The sequence below is a fragment of the Phasianus colchicus genome, chromosome 10 (genome assembly GCF_987193195.1).
Source record: "Phasianus colchicus chromosome 10, bPhaCol1.hap1.1, whole genome shotgun sequence".
NCBI classification, from domain to species: Eukaryota; Metazoa; Chordata; class Aves; order Galliformes; family Phasianidae; genus Phasianus; species Phasianus colchicus.
The window spans coordinates 15,043,361-15,070,102 of record NC_143445.1 but is presented as its reverse complement, the minus strand read 5'-3'; the positions used below and the strand labels follow the sequence as shown (position 1 = coordinate 15,070,102).

At 43.4% G+C, this 26,742-nt stretch overlaps 2 long non-coding RNA genes across 2 annotated transcripts in view; both read left to right on the top strand.

Moving 5' to 3' along the window:
- The window catches only part of LOC149916624 (uncharacterized), a 91,829-nt gene that overhangs the window by 28,564 nt on the left and 36,523 nt on the right, over positions 1 to 26,742 (top strand). The window contains exons 3-4 of the long non-coding RNA XR_016469655.1: positions 20,390 to 20,590; positions 23,100 to 23,302. This is a non-coding gene — a long non-coding RNA (uncharacterized LOC149916624). The remainder of the gene's footprint in view (positions 1 to 20,389; positions 20,591 to 23,099; positions 23,303 to 26,742) is intronic.
- Positions 690 to 5,936, top strand: LOC149916625 (uncharacterized). The gene is made up of 3 exons (XR_016469656.1): positions 690 to 797; positions 3,638 to 3,778; positions 4,201 to 5,936. It is a non-coding gene; the product is annotated as an uncharacterized LOC149916625 (long non-coding RNA).

The window sequence follows — 26,742 nt, the reverse complement described above, 5'->3', positions numbered from 1 at the left end:
CACCTGGAGAATATGCTTTGCATTTGCAAATAGTTGCTACACATTTAGGTAGCATAGAAGCAAAGACTGTTGATCTTTGTGTGTTAGGTTCATAGCTAATTTAGTGATTGAGCCTTCAGTGCATTAAGACTATGTTTTTGCCAATACTTGTTCCCAACGTCGAAATTTAGGAGTACTTTTAAGTAACCCTTTTCAAACTAGAATTGCACTTGATCAAGCCCAGTTTGGTCCAAGCTGGTTCATATCAGCCCACTCAGCCTGTACGAAGCTTCTGCACGTGGAAAGCTGGTGTGAGATTGGAAAGCCAAAGGCCTGCAGGAATATTGTGCAAAGGAGTGCTGTGACGTTTGCCCACGGTGACTATTAATGAGGCCTTGATGCCTAATATAGTGCAGTTCTTCCAGAAGCAATGATCTAATCTGCAGAAGGCATGCAGTTGGGCATGCATTCACTCTCTGTATTACAGAGCCACTGGAATAAGGAATAAGTGAAATAATTCACCTACTAATGGTTAGATGTTATGACTTTCTGTGTGGCAGCATAGTTTATCAGAGGAGGTACTGCTGTGTGTACAGTTACATACACCATCTCAAAAAGCAGTGAAATCTACTTCTGTGATCAGTTAATGTGGCCTAATGTGGAACTACTTGTAGGCTGATTTTCTTTTGGAAGCAGGCCAGGATGCTGGAGAATAGTCATGGACAATGCATGCAGATCTGGCCAGCTTTCTTGTATCAGGAGCCTCTTCTCTGTGCTTGCAGGGACCCAGCAGCACGTGTACAGCCAGAGCAAACTGGGTAAGTCTTTCCCTTGGTTTGGGTCTTGATAACAGGGCCTTGACATATCTCTGAGAATACTAGCTGTGACCTGGTGGGGTAGAATCCCTCCTCGGGGAGGGGACAGTTCACTGAATTCTCAGTGCCTTGAGCTGCTGCTTCTTTCCCTTAACTTTTTCTTCACCAGTTAGGAGATGACTCTGGGCTGTCTGAGTTAAGCAAAGGTAGAATTAAACTCAGCTCTTCTTGATACTCCCTCTCCTTCATATCTCTTTTTCTATGGCCATGCAATGACTTGCTCCATTGGAGCACTTTTGCCAGGATAAAACAATGAAGAGTGTCCCCCTACCCCTACAAATCTGGCCAAGGCTTTATGTAGTCCAGAGGAATTGCTCCATGCAGGCATGATCTGAGTAGTCCACATTGATACACCAGATCATAATATCTCAAAGAAATTATCAGTAGCCTTGGACTCTGTCATAGACAGATGCATTACTGTTTTGCAGATGTGGAGTTGAGTTAATGATAGAATAAAATTATTTAGAAAGCTAGTTGATAGGATTATGGCTGTAAAGTCTGACTCTCAAATTTATGCTCTCCTATATCTATCCTCCCCAGACATTATTTAGAATAATTTCTCCTTCCAAACAAAAAATAATTTTGGGAATGGCAGATTCCCAACTCTGCTATGAAATGTCATCTCCATGATGATGATGATTATGGGATACAGCAAATGCATACATAATTATTCTCACAGAGCAGCAGAGAGGCCCATTTGCTGCCTCCTGAAATATATGACTAAAGACTTTTCCTCATGCTGTCTGCTCTGTGCATTTTCATGAGCTTGTTCCCTAGGGCTCATTGTGAAATTGTTATAATTTTTCAAAGAACGGGAGAAAAAAATGAAAATTCCTTTGGAAATGGCATTGATTTGTCTGTGTAGTCATTACAACTGCTTCTCTTTTGAAGGAGCAAGAGATGGAATTCCTGTCTTTTTAATTTGAGGAGGTGGGGAGCAGTCTGATGCTAAGAATGCTGTGAATTTTGGAAGTGTTTCTCGAAGTATTTTCATGTTATGCATGTGAGAATGCACAATAAGAGTAGTACCAAAGTTGAGAATATTTTCTGACTTTCAGATGCAAAGCTTGGCCAGTGTCAATAGTTATAACAGGATGTTGGTGTAGGGTGATTTATCTGATGCAAAGGGTTGTGTTTGACAGCCTGAACTTGTCAGCCTTGAGTCACATAAGGGAAGGCCCAGCAGAACGTGTAATGCAAATGTTCAAATAATAAAATGAAAAATACCCTTCTGAACTCTTTTTCACTAAGTATGAAAATTAAATTGACTTAACAAAACACTTTTCTGCCCCTGTCTTCTAACAACAAACAAAAGCTTCAGTGTGGAGTCTGAAATTGCTCATCAAGCAAAGATACCAGGCTAGGATTTTTGTAAAAGGTTGTGTGTGTTTTTTTGGTGTTTTTTTTCCTGTTGAATGAAGCAATTAGTTTTAAAGGGAACATGTCATCTTCTGTACGTTGCTAAGGTAGAACAGTCATTGTGCTGTCTGGCAGTCCATCAAGCTGCTCCTTGGGCATAGTTATTGGAGAAAGTGCATTTACACGTACTGTCGACGTCCGATGCCGGGAAGAGATTTCTTAAATAACAAGACACAGGCTATTATGTGCATTAGCTTTATTATTTTTTTAAAAGTGTCTTAGCCTTTGGGGACAGAAGGTACTTAATAATATGTTGCTATTTCAGCGTGCCAATGTGTTGTCGTCATATCTCAGGTGCTTTACAATCAAACAAGCGCAGATTAACCTTTAGCTGTCCATTGGATTTCTGGCTAGCTGCATTTATGTCTAGAGCTTTCAGTGTATGCATAGGGCATTGAAGGACAGCATGCCTCTGTCTTGGTGTATGGCCAGAGACTGTCCCAGGAGGAATGCCCTGCTCCATCACCAGATGAGCTTAGTCCTTGCAGAGATGGCTTTTATTAGGATGACGTGACTTTCCCTGGAGATGTAAGATGCCTTAGAGATGGGGCATGACTAGACTGCTTGCACCTTGGAAAGCATGTGTGAGATGGCTGCTGAACCACTGGTCCAGTGGTTTTGGAAAAACAGATTGGGAATTGTTTACTAATAGCAAAAATAAGCTTAATTATTCTCTTCAAGTTCTGTGCTATAGAGCAACATCTTGAACTTTAGAGGATGAAAGGATTTCACGTGGTCCCTGTGGTGTTAAGGTGGTGCCTTGTGTCACGTAAGTATGGGAAGCTGTGTGCTGTCTAATTACAAATGTCTTATGTCTCTCAAGTAAGATACTACTAATAAAACAATCTTCCAAAAGATCCTCTAGAGATTTCTCCTTCTCAGATGGGAATAGGTGTGAGGCTGAGCAGGTCTGCCTTTGGTGTTGTTTCTGCCAACTGAAGTGGGGTTATTGTGGGGCCAAGGATGTGTCAGTCAGATGGATGTGGCTAAGACCTGGCAGGTACTCACAACCACAGCACTAGAGTTAGATTTCAGAGCCTTGTTCCAAAGTGTAGAAAATTTATATCTTAACATCTTGCTTGGAAAAACTGAACATAGGCTACACAGTTCTCATTTTTCTAGTAGATGTCACAAAAGCAAAAAAACAAACACAACAATCCCTTATAATAAACACATCTTCTCTAACTCTAGGGATCTAGGGAGAGCCCTTCTGCAGGCTCCTCTTCTTACAGAAATAAGTAAGGATTGTACTGCTGGTATCACTATGAACAGATGAGCCTCCAAGGTCTTTGGTGCCTCTGTCTGGTTTGGGTATTCAGAACAAACCTACAAAAGTAAGTGAAGTCACTTTTTTTTTTTTTTAGCAAAGTCCTGTGCAGGAGAAGACCAAGGAAGAGTGATGACAATGTAGGTGAGGCTGATGAAAGGGACTGGGAAGAGGGAAGAATGGCTCCCTGCAGAAAATAACTAAGGATGCCATCACCAGGAGAACTTCTGTTTTGAAGGTTTCTTAGTTTTTTTATTCAGTGATAAGATATACCAAGGGAGATCTCCATGGAATTCAGGATGGGGCTCGCTCTTGGAAATGCTAGTGCATTCTTCAGGGTGATATCTCTTCTGGATGTCTTACTGGAGTTCTGAAAGCTGTGATTATGCCTGAGCATTGTGGTGTGACTGAGTGAAAGAGCTGACCACTAAACTTGGTATTGCACCCACGTGCTGTTGGCATCATTCTAGTTCTTAGTTTGCTCAGCACAAAAAATGGGGTGCTGTAAAACAAAACCATCCATGTTGAAAAGGGGTCAATTGTCTCATAAGGAAGTCCGAGAAAACCCAATCTCTACCAATTAATTTAAGATGCACAAAAAAATGTGGAAAACTGAAACCAAGAGCTGCATTAAAACAGAGGGCTTCTTTGCTTTCATAGGATGAAGCACGGATGCCTGGAAGCACAAAACAATGTTAGTGAGGACATTTAGCTCCAGATGGGAACCAGGTGTCACTTTCATATCTACTGTGCGATTTAATTTCCTGAGCTGTGTGGGCACCCAAAAGGCCACCATTTCTGTGGCTCACCACTGGCCAACCCAGCTACTACCTGTTCCAGAGCATTTTCTTCCATGTAAAGCTTCTAGCTGACTGTTCAAACAACTTGGGGCACTTGGAGCCTTCTTCCCACAGTGTCTGTTTCTGTGTTTTGTTCTGGGACTTTGCATGAGAATGTCTGGGATTCACAGAAGATGTATGTGCTCTGTCTCACTGCTTGTGCACTGTGGTGTTAAGGTCTTGCCTGGGAGCTCTGTCCTGGTCCTTGATCATTCCTAGACAAGTGACTAATGTACTTAGTTTACTTTGTGAGTGGGGGGGAAAAAGGCTTTCCTTGGGGAAGCTTGGTGTTTAGTGGCCCAACTTAAACTATCCTTGTTCCCTATTAAAACCACTTAGTGCCCTAGACATAGAGCAGTCTGCCAGCATGCCTGTAGTGCCCATCCTGCCCCTGGTGAGTGCTTCTGTACTTACTGCCCAAAACCCCAAGCTCCTCCTTAAACCAGTTTATTGCTGGGGGCACTGTTTCCCCCCTGCAGTGCGGAGTCTCTTTACTAAGAGATCTCCTGGGAAGCTGGCTCTTCCCTCTGTCTTCGTTTGGATGCTGGATTCCTGGGAATGTGCTTTAAGGGAGAGCCTGGAAAATGCCTTTTGCCTAGCAGCGAAGTTGTTGCCCAGAAATGTAAAGCCAGAGACCCAGGGGACTGCTGAGCCACAGTGCTTTATTCCTGAACTGTACCAGGCAGCACATGGGAGCTATTTCCACCTCACTGATACTAAGTTTTAGGAGATTATGTGAATGCCTTCATCTCTGAGCAACATGGAGCCCTGGTTGGTAGTCACTCATCTGTGAAACTACTGAAGTGTGGCACAGGGCACACACTTGTCTGTTTCTGATAACACGTGATGGGGTGAAAGGAACTCCTGCATGCACCTGGTAGACAATGCAGTCCCTCATGCAATGTGTGTGGGAGCAATTCCTTTGTGACTCTGGTGAAGATTGGTTTGTGTCCTGGAGAGCAGGATTTACATCACTTTTATCTTCATTCTCCAAGCTACAGCGATTATTAATGGCTATAAAATGACCCAGCTGCAGTGTTTGACTTAGTGACCTTCAGTAACAGTGAATTCTGCAGGCTGTATGGTGGGGGTGGGGAAAGCTTTTCCTTATTCTTCAGGAATGTTGGAATTCCTCATAGAGAGCTCATGCTGGACAAGGAGCCTTGAGAGACTGTCTGCTTCACTTAGCAGCACTGATCTAAGCAGCTGAACTGTGAGATGTTTTCCTTTGAGTAGGGCAGAGAAGAAATGAAGAGGTCTCTCCTTTTTCATGTGGAGCAGAGCATTTATCCTGCAGCACGGGGTCTGTCTTTTACAAATGGTACTTAGGTACCTGTGGCTTCATTTCATATTTGAAAGTGCTCAGGTAATCTGTGCATTGGTGCTGTCTTGCTAGCTCTGGAAAGTGAAATTCTCTTTACTAATCTACTAATACATTGCTGTGCATGTTTATGTTGCCCTGCACCTGTGCCCCAGGAGCTCAGATCAGTAACAAGACCTGGGCCACACTGTTCAGCCTACGTATCAAAAGGCCCAGCAGGATGAGCTGATCTGTGTATCTTTGCGATACGGGCCTTGGGCAGAGGCCATAGCTCTGACTGTCCACCTGCTCTGAGCAGATCCATGAACAGAGACAAAAATCTGCCCAAGTTATGTAGTCTCATCATGCCTTTGGTTGCACAGAGTCTGTTCTAATGGCTGGAAGGTGCACTTTGCAGCCAGCCCAGGGAGACACGGCGTGCACCAACAAGGAGTCCATCTTGTCTTGTGCTGAACTGTTTTGAAAGGGAGAACACTCCTTGACAGGCTTTATATGCTGGCTGTCAAGGTGTAAGAGCAGCGTTTGATGGTTCTGATACTGCTTTCTGTATCATCACATAATCACCAGCCTAGCAAGAATTTGTAATTTGACTAACAGCTCATGACATTACTCTTATTATTTATTTCTGGCAGAACAAATGCAGCAGCAGCTTTCTTCCATGGCATCAGCTCCAAATGTCTGTGGCATCCTATCAGCCAAGGCTCTTCTTAAAAAATTCAGCCATACTCCCCCACATCTTGCTAACTTTACAGTCCCCCATGGCATCTGTGTGCAGTGAACTGAGCTGTTGACACTAAATGTAATTTGCAATCAGGCTTCTGTTAACGTGGAAATGTACCGGCTGCTCTCCTGCAGTATGGGTTCTCATTCTGTCTAGCATATGGTAGCATTAAATCCAGTCTGGAGAGCCTCTCTTTAACACACTGTCAGTCCTTGCGGAGTGGAGAACCCTAAAAAACAAGTGAGCGAAATACATTTCAGGAATTGTCTGTCTTCTAGCAGAGCTTGTTGGGAGTCATCAAAGGAGACCATACCTCGAAAACTAGCCCTGACAGCCTTCTAAGCAAGTACAGAAAACTGACTTGAACGCTGATGCAAAAGCCATGTACTTCCCAAGGCAGGTATCGCACAGGGAGAAGGGGGCATGGAGAATCAAACAAGAGCAAGTTCATAATTAACAAGTTAAAAAGCCAGAAGCAGTCTATCTTTCTGTTACCAATGTGGGAGAGATTTTGATTCAGGAGGATAGCCTCAGGTATGAAGCCAACAGTTATGTAAAGTTTTGGTACTGGTAGGCAAAACAAGAAATCTACCCATCCGCAGAGGAAACAGACAATGCTTTTATCCATTAAGTATTTCATTCTAGCTACAGCTTGCTGTACAGCACACGAAGGCAGCCCTGGAATTTCTTCAGTGTTAGCGTATCTCCCATTGTCTTGTAAGGTAGTTTAATTTTAATTTTGCTATTTGAGTGTTATGAATAATTCACGGTGTTTTCTCAGTGTCGGCTCTGATGGATGTCCTCGGCTCTTCTTCCCTGAGGCTCTCAGGGTTTTGGCCTTAGTGAAAAAGATGCAATCTGTATCTGAGGCAAATTGGAATTGAGGCAAGAAATCTATCACTATGGGCCAGCAGGGGCATGGGTATCTGAGCTGCATCTTGCAGTTCTGGCTTATTCATAGCTCTCTTTGGTCAATTCCACCCTTAGGACCGCAAGCATCTGTTCTTCTCGTGCGTGCTCATGTTATTTGTTACCTGCAAAACCACTGATTTGTGCTTGGTGTCCTGAGCCTTTGGTGCATGAAGAATCCTGGAGTTAAACTGCTGGGCTGAGATCAGAGAAAAGCGATCAAGTGCATTTGATCTTAATGCTTGCTTTTTCTTAGAGGCTTCTCTGACAATTTCTAATGAGTACCAGTTATTTCAATGTTGGCCTGTATCTGGGTGTTGGGAAGAGCTGGACATAAAGTAGTGTCAGTAGCTCAGGAGTGTGACACCAGCAACGTGAAGTTCTGAGATGTTGGAGCAGACTGTGGCAGCAGACCACAGGCTACTTTTTCATCCTGGAAGATTCAATCCTGTATGGTTGAATCTATAAGTGACTACAGGATCCCAAAGTGCTTCCTGGCAGTACTGAGTAAGAATAATGTGCCTGCTGAACGTAGCTGCTGCTTTCTTTATTACCCTCCTCTTCTCTTCCTGGCAGAGCTAAGACTTAGGAGTCTGTATTTTACTGACCTTAAACTCTAGCTGTCAATGATTCTAATATTCACAAAACCATTTGGGGAATGTTTTTAAAGTCCTGACCCATAATACTTTAGCACTGTGAGAAGGGGACAACTATAGGGAAACTTGTGAGAAAGATGGAAATAAAATGTTGGGTAATGAAGTTACTTCTCATGGCATTGTAGATAGGGCAAAGACCTGGACCAGCCAGCAGATGAGTTAGATTCTGGTCCTTTCTCAGCTCCAGATGGCCAAAATATTTCATGTGCGCTCATATGGAAGAAACTAACTTTATGTGGGAATAGAAAATAGATGCATTCATCCTGACTTCACCTTCATCTGTTTTGTTTACTTTAATGAAGAATGTGAGGGTTGACCTGAGAGGGTATCATTTCTGAGCTGTAGGTTGCTGCAGTATTTGCTTACTGTGGCCAGTGAGAATGAGGGTAAACTCCATTATGAAAACAGAGTATACCACAGTACATCTCATCTCCCTCAGGAGGTGACTAATCCAAATTTAATCCAAGGAGATAAAAATGCAGTTCAAGAAATGATTCTAGCCCAGGTTTAAATTCTAAAAAATATGATGGAATTAAAAAAAAAAAAAAAAAAGCACGTGTTTACTTATTTACACGAATGTGGGCAGGAAAAGAGGTATATCCAAGTAACTTCCTGAGTCATATTCTTAAACCTCTTCCCTGAGAAAACCTGGATGTCAATTTTTCCTGACTGTGAGTGGTTAGTTTGGGCTTGGTAGCAGCAGGAGGACAAGCAGCTCGTGCTTGTCATGTTTAGCCTAAATGTGACAACAGAGAGTTCCTAACTGTGTAACTCTCCTCTCCTCCTCCACAAGGCATACTCGCTTAGTTCCCTCAGTGATATCCAACTGGGCTCCGTCCCAATTATTTGTTTTTCTGGTAATCATCCACATTTCCATGTAAGAAAAAATTGCACTGGAATAACTGCGGTTTTGCAAAGTAAAAGAAACTCTCTGCATCTTGAGAGGGGAAAAAAGTAGGATTATTTTGTGAAGAGGCATTTATGTGTTTAACCTATATCCTCGAGCTCTATCATCAGAGGCTGTAGGCTGTCTGTGCTGGTCTGTTTCAGTGCCCTGGGATGAAGACAGGCAAAGTCTGTGAGGCTTTGCACAAGGTTTGGTTGGCACTGATATTTACTGTGCACTGGGGAAATACCTACAGCTCTCAGCCCTCAAATGTTTGTGGATTCAGTCTGGCAGAGTTCATTTCAGTTGACTCAGATCCCTGCCCCACTTGCTGTTCCTGCCTTGAAAAGTGACAGGTTTGCAGACATGGTATCTGATGGAGACCTCTTCCCCTTGGTGGTGGTCGGCTTGATGGTTTTAGCAATTCTAATGGCCAAAAATGCCTAGGTTTTGTGCTCCTTTGACAGGAGTGATACCTGATTAATTGGCGGTCCTGTTTGTGGTCATTCCACCAAAAGATCATCATCAAACAAGGCTTCTGGGTATGTGGCTTGTAATGTGGATCTTGGTTGATGAAGCCAAGAGTCATCTTTGCAGCGTTGTCAACTGTTGTGCTTCTACTTATGTCTTGCTGATTGTTTGTTATCTGTTTCTCATTCAGTTTGTATCTTAACCTATTACTGCAGCTTTGACTGTCCTATTTCTACTTCTTATTTCTAAGAAAGCTGTACAGTAATACGTGTAGCATAAGTGATAGAAATAGTTGACAATTCCTGTGGTTTCTGCAAACTATAGTGAGCAGTCAAGAAGTTTGTGTAGAGGAAGCAGTGTTAAGGTCCAAAGTTTATAGGTGCTACACCTTGGGCATTTAGAGGGTGTTGGTGAAATAAAAAGATTGAAATTTTTAGAGATGCACAGATAATATGTCATGGTGATCCTATACTATTGACTATAGAAGAGGTTATAGGCTGCCAGTTACTTGTATTTATCTAAAAGAAAAAAAAATGTTGATGCGACCTAAAGGCTGTTGGGAGTCAAACAGTGCAATTGTTATCAACTGTTTGATATTACTGGTTGTCCTCTTCTGACACACTGCAAAGGAACTTACAATGATTCCTTAGAAACATGCTTGAGGAGAAGAGTGCCTGATGGGATTTTTCTGTGTTATTCTGGGGGTGCATGTCAAAGCTTTTGGGAACTCAGCAGGAAGGGAACCATCAGTTCCCTGATGAGACTTCAGCAGAACAACTATGTAACGTGTATCTTTTGACCAAGGTTAGCCTAGTTCCCCTTGACCATGCTTGGTCTGAAACAAAGCAATTCACTGGAGATGTTTGTTAGTTCATAGCATGTGAAACACTCTGATCGTGGGCAGTTTCTGAATGGACAGAAGAAAGAACTTCTCACTTCTGTGTAATGTGGGCTGTTTACAGAATAATGAAGGGAAGGATGTCTCCATAGTAACCTGTAAAGCAGGCAAGTCTATGTCTTCCACTCTGATACCATCTTCAATAAATAGATTCTACGTCTGGTTTAAAAAGAAAGAACCCAAAAGTGTGGTTTGCTTTGTTTTATGTGGTTTCTGTTGCTTCTACAGAGCAGGAAGGCTGGAGATGTGCTTCCTCTTATTTGTAGTGCCTGAAATGTTCTAAGGAAGTCAATGAAGTTGAACAAATCTGAGTTGCTGTTATATCAAGTTGTCTCTAACTTGTAAGGGTTTTTCTGTAAATGAAGAGCCAGGGTACTGCGAATAGTCTTCAAAAAAATATACACAGCTGCTGAAAAGAAAAACATTCATGTTGCGTGTGGATAGGGCCAAAAATCTTTGTTCAACCCAAAAACAGAAAATGTGGTAGAGAATAGATGAGAGAGTGTTTCCTGAGAGTAAAAGGAGTTAATATTTAATCAATTTCTGAACAAAATTACACAATTTTTCATGCTGGACACTTTTAAAAACAGACCAGGAGGTGAAAGCAGATGATCATCTCAGGACACTGGAGATAGTGTTGGTGACTTCTTGAGTTTTCAGTCAGTATTGCTTTCTAGGATCCATCTTGTTTCTTACAGCTTTCTCCTAGAAAGTAGGTCTGTTTTGTCTGAGATGAGTAGATGGAAGCTGCTCTCTGGTTTCTGACATTTCTGACAGACAGCTGTGTGAATCTCTCCTGTTGGAAGGTCAGATACGTGAGAGGTAAAGTAAAAATAAATAAATAAATTAAAAAGGGTTGATTGAAGGAGCAACTTCAAAAATCACAGCTGCATTCCCCCAAAAATCAAGTTTCACTTGGTTCTACAGGAGAAAACTAGGCCTGTGGTGCACTGCCTGGATGATAACTGCTGTGAAACAAGAGTGTGAACGAGGACAGAGGCTGGAGTGAGCCAAGTATGAGGCAGCAGAGGCAGAATGAAAAGCTGGGGTCAAGCTGGTGTTGTACCAGTCTGTTCCTCTTGCTGGTGTCCTTGCTGTTCTATGTTACTGTTTCAGAATACTGGTACCCAGCCCTGATATTTCCTTTGCTGCCTTAGAGAGGTGATGTAGGAACACTGCAATCCAACTGTTCTTCAGGTGTTAGAGGTCTGGGGAAAGTTGCCCTAGGAATCCAGGGGGAACAGATTCCTGGGACTACTTCTTTAGCTGGTCTGGTTTGATTGCCCATTGGTATTTCCTTAGTTGGCAGATGGAAATGGAAATTTTGAGGTGTTGGAAAATAACTGAAGTTAAAATTTTTGGTACTACAGGACAAGTTTTATTCTGGTGAAGGCTGACAGGTGGTGTAGGGGACAAATATTTGCAGATCATGACATTATCTGAGCATGATTCCTGATTACTGAGAGATGAAACCTGTGCAGTGCACCTCTGTCCTCTGCTTTCACTCCTGTTTCACTCTTCCACCAGTTAACTTCTTCATTGGTTTCTGCTGCTCCCAGTATCTCCTGTTGCCAGCCATATCCTGCATTAATCAATAATATCAGAGCTTCCTAGAGGCTGTCATCTATTTTTGTGATGAGCTGATTTTGTGATGAGTGATTTTTTTTAAACATCTACATTTGTAGCAAGGCACTTTGTACTGTGTTGTGTGTGCCCCGTCAGATGGGGGCTGCAGAGCCAGCAGGGCAAGGATGGTGAAAGTAATCCCCATGGAGGAGAACTGCTTTTGGGGAGCATCCCCTGCCCTGTGTCCGGACCCCGAGTACCTGGAGTCTCTAAGAGCTGCTCCTGGGCCCTCTGGATGCTAAAGGCAGCCATCTGCTGCCACCTCCTGTCCGAGCAGGCGATGGCATGCGGGGAAGGATCGCAAGGGCACGGTGGAACCACCTCGTCCAGCCTTCAGGTGGGGAATCGCCCTGTGGCACTGACAGTGGCATGCATGCAAGGCGGTGAGGATGTCCGTCATCCGGAGTGCTGTTCCTGGACGCTTCCTTGGTGCGTTTTCCCTGTCTGCACCGTACAGTGGCCCCCTTTCATTCTGCAGTTTTTTCTCTCTGGGTTTCTTGGCTGCTCACATCCCTCAGCCAAAGACAGACCTGTGCTAGGACCTGCAGCAGCAATGGCAGGAGGAAGCAATCCAGCCACTGGTCTCTGTCCCCTGAATCAGGGCAGCAGTGGGGAGCTGGGGTAGGACTGCTCTTCCTCCTCACCTTCATCACAGCCTGCAGGCTCCCAGCCCCACAGGCCTGCAGGCGGCTCTGGGCTGGGGCTGCGGGGCTGGGTGTGTCAGACGCCCTGTGCCAGGGCCATTTCTGGCAGATGGCCTCTGGCCAGTGGGACTGTCCTGCTGCTGGTCAGTCCACGGGGCCTGGCTACTGCTGGTGACCAGTGGTTGCTTTTAATTTGTGTCCCTCTGCCTCCTTTCTGTTTTTAGGAGAGGGCAAGGGCAACACTTTGTCCATGATTGCTTTTACTTCTTTGGCTCATCCTCTAATAGCTACTGCAGCTTCCCTGCTGCCTGCGGTGACTACAAATTTGAGCTGAATTAATCCCAGACAGAGGCTCAGTTCGAGGCAAACTTTTCTTCCAACATGTTCAGTCTGAAGAGGCTTGCCACCTACCTTCCCTGTGCCTGTCTCACCCTGAGCAGCACTGAGGGGCTCGTGGTCCAGTGCAGGCAGATGGCAAAGGGAGAGTCTGTCTGCCAGACCTCAGCAAGCTGACAAACAGAAAGCAACAGCGTGGCTGGTGCTGACAGGTTTTTCTTGCCACCCTGGAAGCTCCCTTGGTGCAGCAGAGGTGTTGCTGCTCCTTTTCCAGCTGGCCCAGGCTGCAGGCCACACTCAGACCCTCAGCTTGCCCTCGTGCAACCCTGTGCTGGCCATGACTCAGGCTGCTCAGTTATCCCTCTGTGTGTCTCCTAGAAGCGTCAAGATTTCAGAGTTGGTTTCTCTGTTTCCTTTCCCAAGCAACTCTTATTTCATGACACTTCTGCCTCTTGTACTGAGGTTGTTTCCACACTGCTTGGCTGAAGCCAGCATCTGTTCTTACAGCCCCTGCCCAAGGAGACTTTGTGATAGCAGGTAATGGAAAGGCAAGCCCCAGACCCTCTGTGATAAGAGCTGGCTGTTTGGTCCCAAAGCAATTGCTCCTCCTAAATCAAACGCGACTCAACTAGCTGCCTTCCTCTAATCTCTGGGACTATGGAAGTGTGTCCTTTAAAGAAAGTTACACAGATGCCCTGTAGTGGGGTCTACAGCAAGCTCTCACCTTCTGCAAGGACCATCAGGGCTGATCTTCTGGCAAGAGCTTTTCTCTGAGTTTGAATCCTGCTTCTCCCTTGACTTGAGAGTAACAGCAAGCTCCCTCCAACCCCACACATGTAACAGATAAAAATTCTCAGAATTATGCTCTGTGGGATTTTATTTTTACTGTTTCAAGAGGCTGAAGAGCCAGAGCAAAGAGCACAGAAAGCCCCTGCATCCCTACTGTTCCATGCTGCATGCTCTTTCTTTGGAATTCATAGATAATTGCTAGTCCCATCAAGAGCCAGTCATTTTAGTAGTGTAAAAATCACTATGGTTTTATTTCAAGCTAGAGAAACCACTTTGTCAGACTGGGCAAATTTTACTAAGCCAGTATGTGGGCTGTGGGCACAGCCGGAGTTGAACAGAAAGAGCCCAGTTCCACAAATACTAGATTTTTCTCTTACTTGGTTAGAATCAGGGAAACAAAGTAAACAAGGGGAGGAAGGGCTGGGAAAGTGGGGAGCAGAGGAGGGGTGAAAACTTCCTACTTTCTGACAAAACTGTTTTCAACCCCTCCCTCTAAAGCGAGGTTTTCTGCCATATGGAGCTTCAAATGTTTGTTTGCTTTGCCTACGTGGTTATTTACTGCTCTGGAGAGTCTGTGCTGTCTTTTCTGGCATGCTCAGCCTTTCAGGGAGTAGGATGGAATGAAAGGCTGTTTACCTACTGCTACTAGCAGTTATTTAGCAGTGGAGCTGGTTTCGGATCCCGGTTTTGTCAGAATGCTCACACTTCAACACTGCACCAGGAGCATGTGGTGGTGAAATTGAAATTAAGGGAGAAACTGTTTCTTCCTCTAGGTATATGACTTCCTTGTATGCTTTCATGTATTTGACTTGTGGAAGAGAGGGAAATACTTCTGTTCCTGCATTTTTTTGGTAGAGGAACAAATGACTTCAGGGAAGAGAGAATGCTGAACTAGAGGAAGGCAGATGTTTTGCAAAAGGCCATGCAGAGCATCTGTAGGAGAACCAACATTAGGCAGCAATTTTCTTGGTCTTGTCTTTGCTCTGTGAGCACCCATCATACTCGCATGCCCCTTCCACCAGCTTCTTTCTCCAACCAGCTCCAAAGAAGGTAGGCTGTGTGCTGGCTGGAGGCTGGTTGCAGAGGTATGGCACAGCTGCTGGTCACGGAGGGCCTGGGAGTCATAGGATGAGTCTGATCTTTGCTATCAGCTCTGGGCTAACCAAGCTGGAATCTCAGCATTTCCATACAAGCTGTCACTGTTCTTGATCCTCACTATCACCCTTACTACAATTCATGTTCCTATTAGCACCTTTCTGGAAGACAGGGCCTTGAAGTGATTGCATCTCCTTTCCTTAATCCTTTCACATTCAGCATTGGGAAGGATCACTTTGCTATGGAAGACTTTTGTAGGGCAGTTGTGGTTTAAACAGCATTTTGCAGGTGGGTTTTAGGCTTGTACCTTGATCCAGTGCAAATAAGTATGCTGTGGACTGCATGAGATGAATACACTGAGGGGGCTGGACTTGAAAGCTGACATAACACTTCTTGGTTGTGTGGACTTGTTTGGCTACTTTGGGGGGTTTCAGTAGCACTTTGATGTCTTATTGAATCCTGCATTTCTTTCAGAATGACCTGTCACCTATTGTTTTCTCAGGATAGGGAGAATGAACACAGCTTACGTTTTAAAGTCAAGAAGGGTGCAAATGGCCATTTTGCATAACATCCTGAACAGAACTCTCATGGGTCTCATTGCTGTCTCTTTGTATTGGACCAATAGCATGCCTCTGACACAGAACTCTTCCAGGCAGAAATCTGAGTGCTGCTGGTGCTGCTGGTTGTATCCTGCAATCATTCTGGAAAAATAAAATCATTCCATCTGTTTCTATTTTATCATTGAAGGGCTCTGAAACCCAGATCTTTCTTAATGGCCTTTCAAGGAGGTAATGACCGCTTGCTATGTACTGGAACATGTCCTTTATATTTGATGCTAGTTAATGGGGGTGAAATTGCTCTTGGCTCTTGATATTCCTAAGTTGTTCCCCTTTGAGGGCTGGACTCCTTCCCAGCAAGTGGCAGCAGCCACCAGCAAAGGTGAGTTTGACATTGCTGCAAACTCTCCCTGCAGCAACCCGTGCAACTGTGCCAGCACTAGCTCCCTTTGCTTGGATTATTTATTGAAGGTGAACTCCTTGAGTATACAGAGCACAGCATATTTTCCTGAGTGCAAGCAAGGACCCAAGAGGTGTGCGGGAGGGAAAGGCCTGAAGGTAAAACCATGGAAGGCACTGCATGGGCTTCAGGCTGCTACCTTGCAGCTACTTGGTTCTAGGCAAGGGTCAGCTGCCTTTTTCCAGCAGAGACTTTTAGCTGCAGTAGTCGGTGTGAAAGATTATTGTTGTTTATGGTTGAGAAAAAAGGGACAGTGAACTGGTATGCTTGGCTTTTGTACTTGGTTTACATATCTGTAAAGTGTGAGTGACAATTTTGCCTTCAGAGGGATGTTTGCAGGCTTATGGATAGAAAACATTCAAATTCTCTACTTCACAGTTGAGACACGTTGGCATTCTGTACAGGAACTTTTAGATGGGCCTTACCTAAGCGATACCTTACCTAAGTGGGCAATATGTGGTGTAACAGCCTCTAATGCAATGGCTGTTTTCTAGGCACTGTATCTGCAAGAGCACTGCTCTTTTACTACATGCTGGGAGACTTCTCCCTTTTAGGGTTGTGCAGAATCCAGCTGCGACTTTGCTGGCAGAAATGCACTTCCAGCAGAGTGAGAGTTTGTGTGTGCATTGCTGGATCACATGTTCCACCACTGCCATCAGCTTGAATGAAGTTTGGTTAGCAGGCCTCGATACTTGCAGGCTCTTGGAGGCTGGCATGCTTCTGCAAGCACTGGACTGGGATTGTGCCTTGTACCTCCAGTCTCTTGCACGTATTGCAAGTGTTTGTATTTTCATGGCATTGCAGTTGCACTCCCTGTTGGCTCTGGAGATTCAGAACTAGCCCTCTATCGTGACAGCATGACTTCTCTCTGGATATTTATCCTGTGAGACTGAGAGCAAACTGCAACCCTAAAGGCTTTCAGCAATGTTAGCTTGCCCTCATTGCTAGCATATGAGAAACGTGCCATTCTGGCTCCTCTTTGATATCTTCCTTGGATTTGTTCTGCTGCAAGGCTTCTCTGATCTCTGCCGCTAAATGACACAACCTAGAAGAGCAGTGTTATAAGTGAACTCTGCAGAAAAGGATCTCACTGTTTCAAAACCAGAGTGATCTCTGGGAAAAGAATTACTTAAATCTTTGATGCTGCCAAAGGCCAGGCAGCTGGGGCATTTAGAAGAAATCCAATTGTTCAAATAGTGGGAGCACTGAAAGAAAAACGTTAGTGTCAATCTCAGGTTAATTGGAAAATATTCAAAGGGCATTGTTTTGCTTAATTTTGAGGTTAGAAGTTCCCTGGGGTTCTACAAAAAGAATGTAACACTGGCAGCTCCTTTGAAATGAGCAGGAGTAGGCTGCAAAGCAAAGAATTGAGAGAGGATATGACCTCCTGGTGGACAGCTGGATGGGGCAGCAGGAAAGTGAAGATGAGAAAGCTGTGCAACTGCTCTTGTTTCAAAAGAAGTCTGTGGTGTGGCATAAATTGATAGGTATGAAGAGACTGATGACAAATTCATGCTCTGTTCATCCCAATCCCAAGACAAGGCTGCCTAGCTTCAAGTGCTCCCTGGCTGTACTCACAGCCTATGGGAAGTACGAGACATCCAGGTGTGCTGTGACCCTGCTGGTCTATTAGAAAATCAGCATCAGCTGGGAAGCTTGGAACAACTCTGCAACAAAAACCCAGGTTCTCGGATTAACTGTGTGCACTCATTAAGGCCAGCCCTTTATTTTTATCTTTTGTTTTTCTTGTTAACATAAAGTGTTTTGGGGCAAGGAGTGTCTTAGCTTACATTCATGTAGTTATCCTGCAGAATGTTAACCTGTCTGTGGTCCTGGGGCTGTAGGCTGTGTGTGTGGGAGGCTGGAGCCTGCAGAGCCCGTTCCTCTCTGGGAGTCACAAAGGGAGTCCCTGGGGCTGTGGGAAGTGATACAGCAGCTGGGTTCTGTCCTCTCTTTGCCCTATGTGAGGGTAATTTCAGCTGAGCACATCTCTGCACCATCTACAATAGGACAGCGTGAGGAGATAGAGACTTTTCATCACACTCACTAGGAGAAGTTTTGAGAGCAGTTTCTCAGCAGGGAACTATGAGCTGGAGGAGCCTATTGGAGAGAACCCAATCTATTTCTGGGGTAAAGGAAACTCCAGGACTCTGAGACTCAGTGTATTGCCTCAGGAGCATTTCAAGCCATTGAAAAGCATGAAAGTTGCTAACCACGTTGAGAGTTGCATTGTGTTTAACTGCATACCTGGGTTAAAAAAAAAAAAGGTGGTGAAAGGATGGGAGCAAGGGCACGTAATAACCGAGAGACAAGGCTGAAGTACCTGGGAAGTGAGCAGAGGAACAATCTGAGAGCGTCATCTCCAGCAGACCTCTGAGAAGAGGGAGTCTGGCTGCCTTTCAGAGCAGAGTCCTGCAGGCTTCTTGTTAAGAACAGAAGGGCTTCTCAACCCTTTTGGCCTTGTGTGTCCACTCTGCTGATTGAAAAATCACTTCTATTGATTGAAGAACTCTTTTCCTGCTAGTGATTTGAGTCACAGAGTAAGGAAAACAAGTTTTGGGTCTCTTCTATTCTGAGGGTTGTTGTTTTGTTTTTCTTGCTCACTTTGAACCACTGTATCAAAGGCTGGGACTGACTGTTCTAGGCTGATCAACTTGGTAAGTCAGATCACCACAGCAGGCAGTGACCCTTGCACCAACAGCTGTGGGTTCTGTTTTACACTCAGGAAGGCTCCTGGTCTTGAGATGCAGGCACTGGGAGAAACAGTCCATCAGTTTGCTTGTTTTGAACCAGCCCCTCCACCTCAAGTTCATGAAGTAGATTTTGTTTTCCTTCTGAGTTTGGCTGGCTGCCTCCAGTTCCCAGCCCTTGCTTGTTGTTCCCCATTTTACCTGCAACTTCAAGTGTACAATAGTAAAGAGTAGTTTTCTCTCCTGGAGGAGCCAGACACTACCTGTATGCTGTCACAATGCTGTCTGTTGACCTTTTCTTCTTGCTCTTGGAATGCTCGTTATCAGTGTTATGTAATTGTCACAGTGCACTCCTAGAGTCAACAGTATGTTGTGGAAAGGCCAAGAGCCAACACCCATGTGGACCAGCCTCTTCTATCCAACAATAAGCACCTGAAGAACTTTAATCTCATGCTGTATGCTGTCATTGCTGCTTAAATGCAGGTCGCATAAAACACAAGAGAAAATTCTGGATAAAGCAAATAAACCCACAACAACTAACACCTTCTCTACAATGATAAACTGGGCATTGCATATATCATCTTAAACTGGGTGCAATTTTATGCTAATATAGAGTAGTATCACTCCTTAAGGTAGATACTTTTTTTAACTATTTTTTTTTTTCGTGGAAGTAAGCTGCTGTTTGCTGGCAAGAAAAGCATATTTGGATAATTTATTTTGTATTTCCATTCTGCAGTGTTCAGGCTTTGAGCTTTCAGCTTTGTAACGCTTAAGAATTTCTTGTGGTAACCCAGAAGTAGAAAGGTGGGAAATCTGGGTTACCTAGAACAAGGTGTAGGGAAGGTGTACCTACCCTCTGTTAGAAACATAGCACAAAGGGAATGAAAATAAACATATAAAATGTGGTTCTGGACAGAACTTCAAGTGATGTTCTTTGGCAAGAGGTGTTGAAAAGTTTCATTAAATAAATGGCTGTTTACAAAAGATAGAAAAAAGAGACAGGACTGGAAGCCAAGCACTTTTTCAGTGCCCTGGAAATAAATTGCTTCCAAAAAGTCATCCCAGGAAGTTTAGGCTGTTTACTCTGTAAATGTTGTCATGGCCTTATCTTTAAGTTTGTCCTTCGCTGGCTAGCAACTGGTCTGGCTGCACTAAACTGTTCTTTGCCTAAAGTCTGGGTGAGTTCATCTCAACATTGATCACTGCTCACTATCAAGTGTTTCACCATTTGACCCTTGTGCCACTTTGTGTTCATTGCTAAAGCAAGTTGAGGCCTCGTTTTTGTTGGTTCCCTTTGATATGCAGAAATGCCTATCAGACTTGAAGGTGAGTAATTAGAACTACATTTTTTTAAGTGTCCCTGGCTGTTTTCTCTTGTATGAGTTTGATCTGGGTTGTTTTGGACTTGGGTCTGTTGATATTAGAGTGGCCAAAAGAGAAATGCAGACTTGCTTGATTGATACTCTGGACTAGCTTCTGGAGGCACAGCCATACGTCAGTCTTAGAAGCTCATATTTCCATTGCTGAAGTCTTTTACAAAACTCTTAAGTAACATTAACCAGAACATTGGATCTTTCTGAACTTGGAGAATAGCGTTAACTTCCTATGGGCTGAGTAGTGTGGCGTGAGATTTAGCTAATATTTGTAGAAGAGTAATTCTTTAGAGGCGTATGAGTCTTAGCTAATATTTACAGAATGCTTTGAGGTCTTGGAATAGATGCTGCTACCAAAGGGTGAAGTGGTATTCACATGCTCTATCATGTCAAAGTTGTTTACAAATAGAATAGAATGGTGTTTTGAAGGTCAGAGACCTTGAGAACAATAGTGGGTTTGAAGTACTCATTTATTTTTTACCAAGTTCAGATGCCTGGCATACGCTAGTATTTCATTTATATAAAGGATCTGATCAAACATTTTGGTTGTTTAAAAGGGTTGTTTTGCTTGTTTTTAGGCTGTTAAAATGTCAGATGATAAAAACAACCAAGGGTTCCAGATGGGGCAATTGGAAGAGAAACATGCTGAAGGCGATAATAAGAAAGTTCTGGATTCTCTCAACTGGGAGTCCCGTGTCCTCACCTGGGACTTCCAAATGCAATCCTTGTTCAAGTCTTGTGCAAAGCAGCACGCTGTGAGGAAGTTCTTCATTATCAGGGTAAGCAAAACCTGTAACAGTTTGTTTTCCCTATTCACGAGTCCACGTATGCTTGGAATTGTTTGGGAGTTGGAATCTCATTTGGAATACCAAGCTTTTACATGGCTGAGAAAATCATAAGCTCTCTGCTTTAACAACCCCAAATCTGATCAAGAGCTTCATGACTTAGTATAACAGCAAGAAGAAACACCACTGAGTTTGATTTCATTCACTGGTATTTGTACTATGATTTTCACCAGTAGGCAAATCTCATTGTCCCTCTAACTTCTGGTGAGGATATGGGCTAAATCTATGTAAGAATAATGGTGGAAGACCAGCAATATAATAAATGCTGCAAAATCCTTGGTCCCTTATGGAGAAGTAAAAACTCATGCAAAGGGATTTATCTAATCAGATGGCTCATTTAATACTAAAAAAAAAAAAGAAACAAAAAAAACCAACAAAAAACTGTAAAAACCCAAACAAACAAAAGTCAGTCTTAATTCCTCTAGTCTATGGCTAGCTTTTCTGAAGACAAAGGGAGGAGGCATCATTTGTGCTGGCAAAGCTAACCCTGACTTAAAATCAGAGTAAACAGTTGGTGCAAATTACAGTTCTTGTTTGTTTACACTTGAAGCTGTACTAGGCACTGAGGGCTGAAGCTGCAGCAAATTCTTATCGTATGTTGCTGTATAATTTGTTATACTGGGGGTGGTTTATTCCCTGGTGCTTAGAGGGAACTGAAATTAGCTTGTGGTGACAAGCTGTAGTGCCTGGTGACCTGTTCTTTGATGCAAGGAAATGTAAGGGTGTTGTTAAGGGGTGCTTGGCTGATCACTGCCATTTATTGTGTCAGGCGTGTACTGCAAGGGCTCACTTCAGAGCCCTTTAAACTCTGCTGCTTTCACTGAGACAGAAGTAGCTTGGCACCTGGCAAGGCTATGTACTTACTTTCTATACTGATCTGAAGGATAGGCAGAGAGAGGCTTTTGGGGTGGAAAAAAATAGCATTAAACGCCATTAATCTCTGGCATGTTGTGAATGTGGTCTTCAGTTCTGTCTTCAAGACTGCTATTCTGAAACAGCACCTCAGGAGAGCCATACTTCTCAGCAGAGACATTTGTAAGCAGTCATCAATGGCTGCCCATGAGCTATTGTACCCAAAGGACAAAGGGAGAGGGGCAGTAATTATCCCTGAATTTAACAGTTATGAACATGTGATGTATAGAGGAATGAAGCTAAGCCCTTGGGATTGCTACTATCTAATTAATGGCTCTTTGTTGCCTTGACATAGTCTGCACTGTGCTGGAAGCAAGCTCCCAGTGCTTAGGTTTGGATCTTACCACTTCAGGCTTGCTGCATGCCCCCCAAAATGTTGTCTGGAGATCTCAACCAGATAACACGCTGCCTGTGTGAGTCAAATAACATGAATGTAAACCCAAGTATTATGATTGTGTGAGAAAGTCATTATTTACTGGCTTTGAATCAAATGTTGCAAAGTGGATCAGAGAGGTACTTTGAGGGCCACAGGTATTGACAATACCGTCCAAAACTGAATGTTTCTTTCTAGTGGAAAAAATATCTGGCTTTATTAATTGCAGCCCTTTCTTTCAAATCCTTTCGCTCTACATTTCTCTGTAGAAAGCAGCTTTATCTCCACTGAGCAAAGACGATCAATACAATCAAATCAGAGCTGTTCAGGAGGAGTGTTAGAGAGGTTGAAACAGTTGAAAATGTTCCTTGTTCTGTGTTTTACACTGACATGAAAAAACACTCACTTTGAGGCTCTGTGGGCTTTTCAGGCCAACAGCAGCAGGTCTCTGTCTTAAAATGAATGTATACTAAAGGTTCTGAAGCTTCTTGAAGAGCGTTATGTGAGGTCTGAGCTCTCACACTGTCCCATAACTGATGTGACACCACCAGTTGCTCCATATTCCCCCTCCAGCTCTGTCTTCTGCTCCAACTCTGGATGCTAATTCTCCTTATGGAATCAGGCTGATTCCCTTTCTGGTAGCTTTAGAAAAGCTGCTAAGGAACGTGTGCTACAAGGAACCCAATTAAATGTGTTATAATGTTCTATAAACAAAAGGGAGATGATTGTAATAACTCATCAGTCTCTCTGTGCTTCTACTCTGGGTTCTGTTGAAACAGCCAAGATCCCTTGAGACTGCTTTGATGGTTGCAGATATTTTGTTTTGAGTGACCAAGATGCTGCTTGTTCAGAGCTGGTGTCTTGCCTTGTGATGAATCCTATGGTGGGCGTTAAGTGAGGATGTCATGGCTGCCTTTTCACCACCTGCACAAGATATATTGGAGCACAGATGTTTTTAGCCAAGTAGAGGGTAGGAGAAGAGTTATCTGAATCATTTTGATTTGGATACCACAAAGTGCAGGATGTGAAGCAAACTAATGTTAATGGCTCTCTACGAGGGCACCACCTGTACATTTGATGATCTGGAATTGAAGTAGAACTAGTTACATTTTAGCTGTGATCTTTTCTCATCAGACTTATTTTACTGTTCTTTTGCAGTGTTCCCTCATTTGGCCAGGAGTGTTCAACCAAACCGTAGTAGGTCCATGTCATGAGGGGTTCAGAGGGAACATCACAGAGCTCTTTGCTGTTGAGTGGGAGGCCATGAAGAGTTTGGAGTCTGACTGTGGTGCTGATACGTACGATGGGTTGGTGGAAAGAGGATGAGCCTGTGGGAGATGCAACATGGTGGTGCATTTGAGGTATGTGAACATAAAACAAGCACCCAAGCAGCTAGCTTATGTTGGTCTTTGTGCTAGTATTGCTTCACAAGGCACTGGTGTTTGATCTGGCTCAACTAGAGGCAGGCGTATGCTTAGTCTGCAGACCTACTGCCAATGATATTCTTTCTGAAGTGATTGCTAGATAAGTCAATTATGTCACTCCTCTTAGAATGGGAACTATTAATTACATGAATTAAAGAGACAGAGCAAAAATGATCAAAGCAAGTGGTGAAATGGGATACCAAGATACATGGTGTGGTTTAATGCTCATGATGCCTGTTCACTGCAAATGTCTTTGAAGATGGGTGATACGCAATGTTTCTAATTGATTATATTAGCAAGAGTGTTATCTGGAGGGCATTTAATGGAGATTCAGGAACTCTGGCTCCGTTTCTTGGTATTTCATTGGCCATCTGAGCAAGTTAATTCCTTTTTCTGTGCCTTAGTTGTTCCACCATTAAAAGGCAGATAATCACCCATAAAATGGAAATAATTATACTGTCCTGTTTGAAAAGGATGTAGAGACCAACTGATTACAAGTTCTGGATGCATTTTTGCAGTTATTATTATTTGCTTTGTTTAGATAAGTTAATAATAACAGATACGTCAGCGTCAGTGGATGTGCGACTTGCTTTGAGCTGGCAAGGAGAGATGGGAACTTGAATCATTATTGATTTTCACTTTAAAGGTTTCTGCTAGCAATTTATTTAAAGGAAACAATAAAGGTTGATGCCAGAACTCTTCTTTTTGCTGGAACTGTGTTCTTCTCTGCAGTTATCTATTTCTAGTTAAGAAAACCCTAGCAGTTGGCAAATGACAACTCTTCTGTCTAATAGGTGCCACATCACTCATGTCTGGGAGTGTAAATGTTCTGTACTTAAAGATCATTGCAGGTGGCACCCTGGATTTAGCAGAGACAAGAATAACATCTATTGCTGTTCCTGACACTTCTGAGGTCTCCCGAAGCCATTTGGAAAGTGCAGAAGTAGGTAGTGGCAGGATCATGTTTAGGTGCTTTTGAAAGCCATTTTGTGCTAAACAGTTGTATTTCAGCATGAGACATCATTCACAAAATGTCATCTATTGAGAGAAGGCCCTTTTTCCAAGTCTTAAGTACTGCTCCCCTTGAAAAGTTTGGCATATTTCTACTTGTCATCCTAAAGAGAAGCAGAAAAGAAGTTATTGCCTGATGTTGATTTAGTGAAGGTTGATATAGGCAGGTGACCATTCTACCAGAAAGAGAATGGGTAACTGCTGGAGGAGCCAGCACAGATGATAAAGAGCTGTCATTCATATGTTCTCATTCTCATGCTATTGCTATTCAATGTGTGTGAAAAGGGTTTTGAAAGGAGAAAGCTTAGGTTAGAATCACACTGCAAAGAATCAGTTTCCATGGCAGTGTTGTAGCAGTGAATGCCTCTCACTTTTCACTAAAGTTGGATGTGAACTCAGAATGAAGTCGTTTCACACCTTGTTGCAGTTCAGGCCAAGTCCATAACCAAAAATCACTTTCTGCTTTTATAGGAAGCGATACATTGTAAGAGAAGCATCAGTTGATCTTGGTGTGGGTGACAGCAGAGTAAAGACTGAATAAATGACTTTCTCACTTGTGAAGACCAGTCTTGCTAGAAACAGTACAAAAATCTCCCAGCCTAGCAGACAGACAGTACTATGTGGTCAGACAGCTTTCATCCCAGGTGTCACAGGAAAAACTTTACTGGTGCTAAATCTCAAATTGAAAGTGCCAAGTCTCTTTTTTGCATTTTTGCCACAACAGGCCAAAGCTGATGCTGGATGCTGTTCAAATGCACTCCAAGCCTCAGTCAGTCCCTTCTGCAAAGAGCTTACATTTGGAACAGACCAAACAAAGAGGAGATGAAGCTTTTTTCTTAAACCATTTTTAGGTTGGTGTTGGCACATAGGTATCTGCACTCAAAAACATTGCTATTATCCAGTTGTGGACAGCATAGGAAATATATCTGGATTCCAGCAACAACTGTTTGCATTGATGCTCTATCAATGAGCTTCTTGCACTTTCTTTGAGGATACAGTTTCCTCAACACAGACATCTCATCAAATGTCCACTCTAGCAGCTGCCCAGGCTCAGTATCATTGTACTGGATGGGCTCTGTGATGTAGGGATTTTCTAACTGAAGTGGGAATTCTATATGCAGATTTCCCTAAACACAAAGACCAGATTGCTGTTTTCTTGCTCATAATTTTATCCCTGCTATTGATATTTTGCCTCCTGCTTCTTCCTATCCTTTGTGTGTGTGTGTTAATTTTTTTAGGGATGGAGTTAATTGGGCAGCCAACTCCGCAATATCACAGTGGTGCTTGGTCTGGCAAGTGGCATCCCTGGGGCTATGATCCATACACTGAAGCCTGTAGCATAATGGTAACTACAGTGAAATTATCTTGTAATGGCTGGGTGCATACTGCCATGGCAGTGTAATTACACAGCAAATACTGCGGGCTGCTTTGCCTAATGACTGGCTAAGTGCCAAGTGGGAGTGACAGTAAGTGCAGGTCCCATATAGTAGGGAATGGTGCTGTGATCCTCTGATGCTGTCAGGCACATCTACATCATCTTCTGGACCACTGGAGGTAACGCCTCCTTTTAGTGACAGTATTCGAGATAGCACTTGTCTGTCTTGGCTATCATGCGTATTTGTTTTATTGTTTTAAATAGCCCGTCTAGCAAAGAAGGACAAATGTGATGTGACCTGCTCTTCCTTTTGTGAAGCATAGCTGAGCTGCTGAGGATGTCAGGCTGGCTGATGTGACAATTTTCACATCCTTTGGACAGTCTGTCCTCCAGGTCCTGTGCTTTTTTGTGCGTTGTGAAGGTGTGTCAAGTAGCTTTCAAGCCAGTTCAGCTACAGCAGGAATTTATGTAAGGCTTGAAAACATTTAGTGGATATTTATTATAAAGAGTAGCTGGTATTTGTCATATTGGTGCTTTAATTTTTGCTTGTAGACGGAAGATTTTTTAAGCTGCTTACTGAGTGGCGACCGAACAGAAAGAGTGCTTATGCAACCTTCATTGGGTCACTCTGAGACATGAGAGCATTCAAGATTTCTTATGACAACAAATACTTGTGAATCAGGCTACTGAAAAATACCTGCTTGCAGCCCACAGCATTTTCCCTCCTTCTTCAGACATCAAGACTTGAAGTAATCATTTCTTCTTCAGAGCATGAATCCTATGATCAACAGAATGAGTGTCTGAGAGTGGCTTCACCAAAAGATGACACCCAAACAACTCGCAATAAAATCAAGACAAATTTGACACCACAAATTCTAAGTGGCTTTGGAAAATAACTTCCAGAACTACAGCTAATTACTTACAAATCTCTGGGAGTGTTTGTCTGAGAGGGCCCCAAGTGCTTCCCGGATCTGGCATGCAGCATAGCATT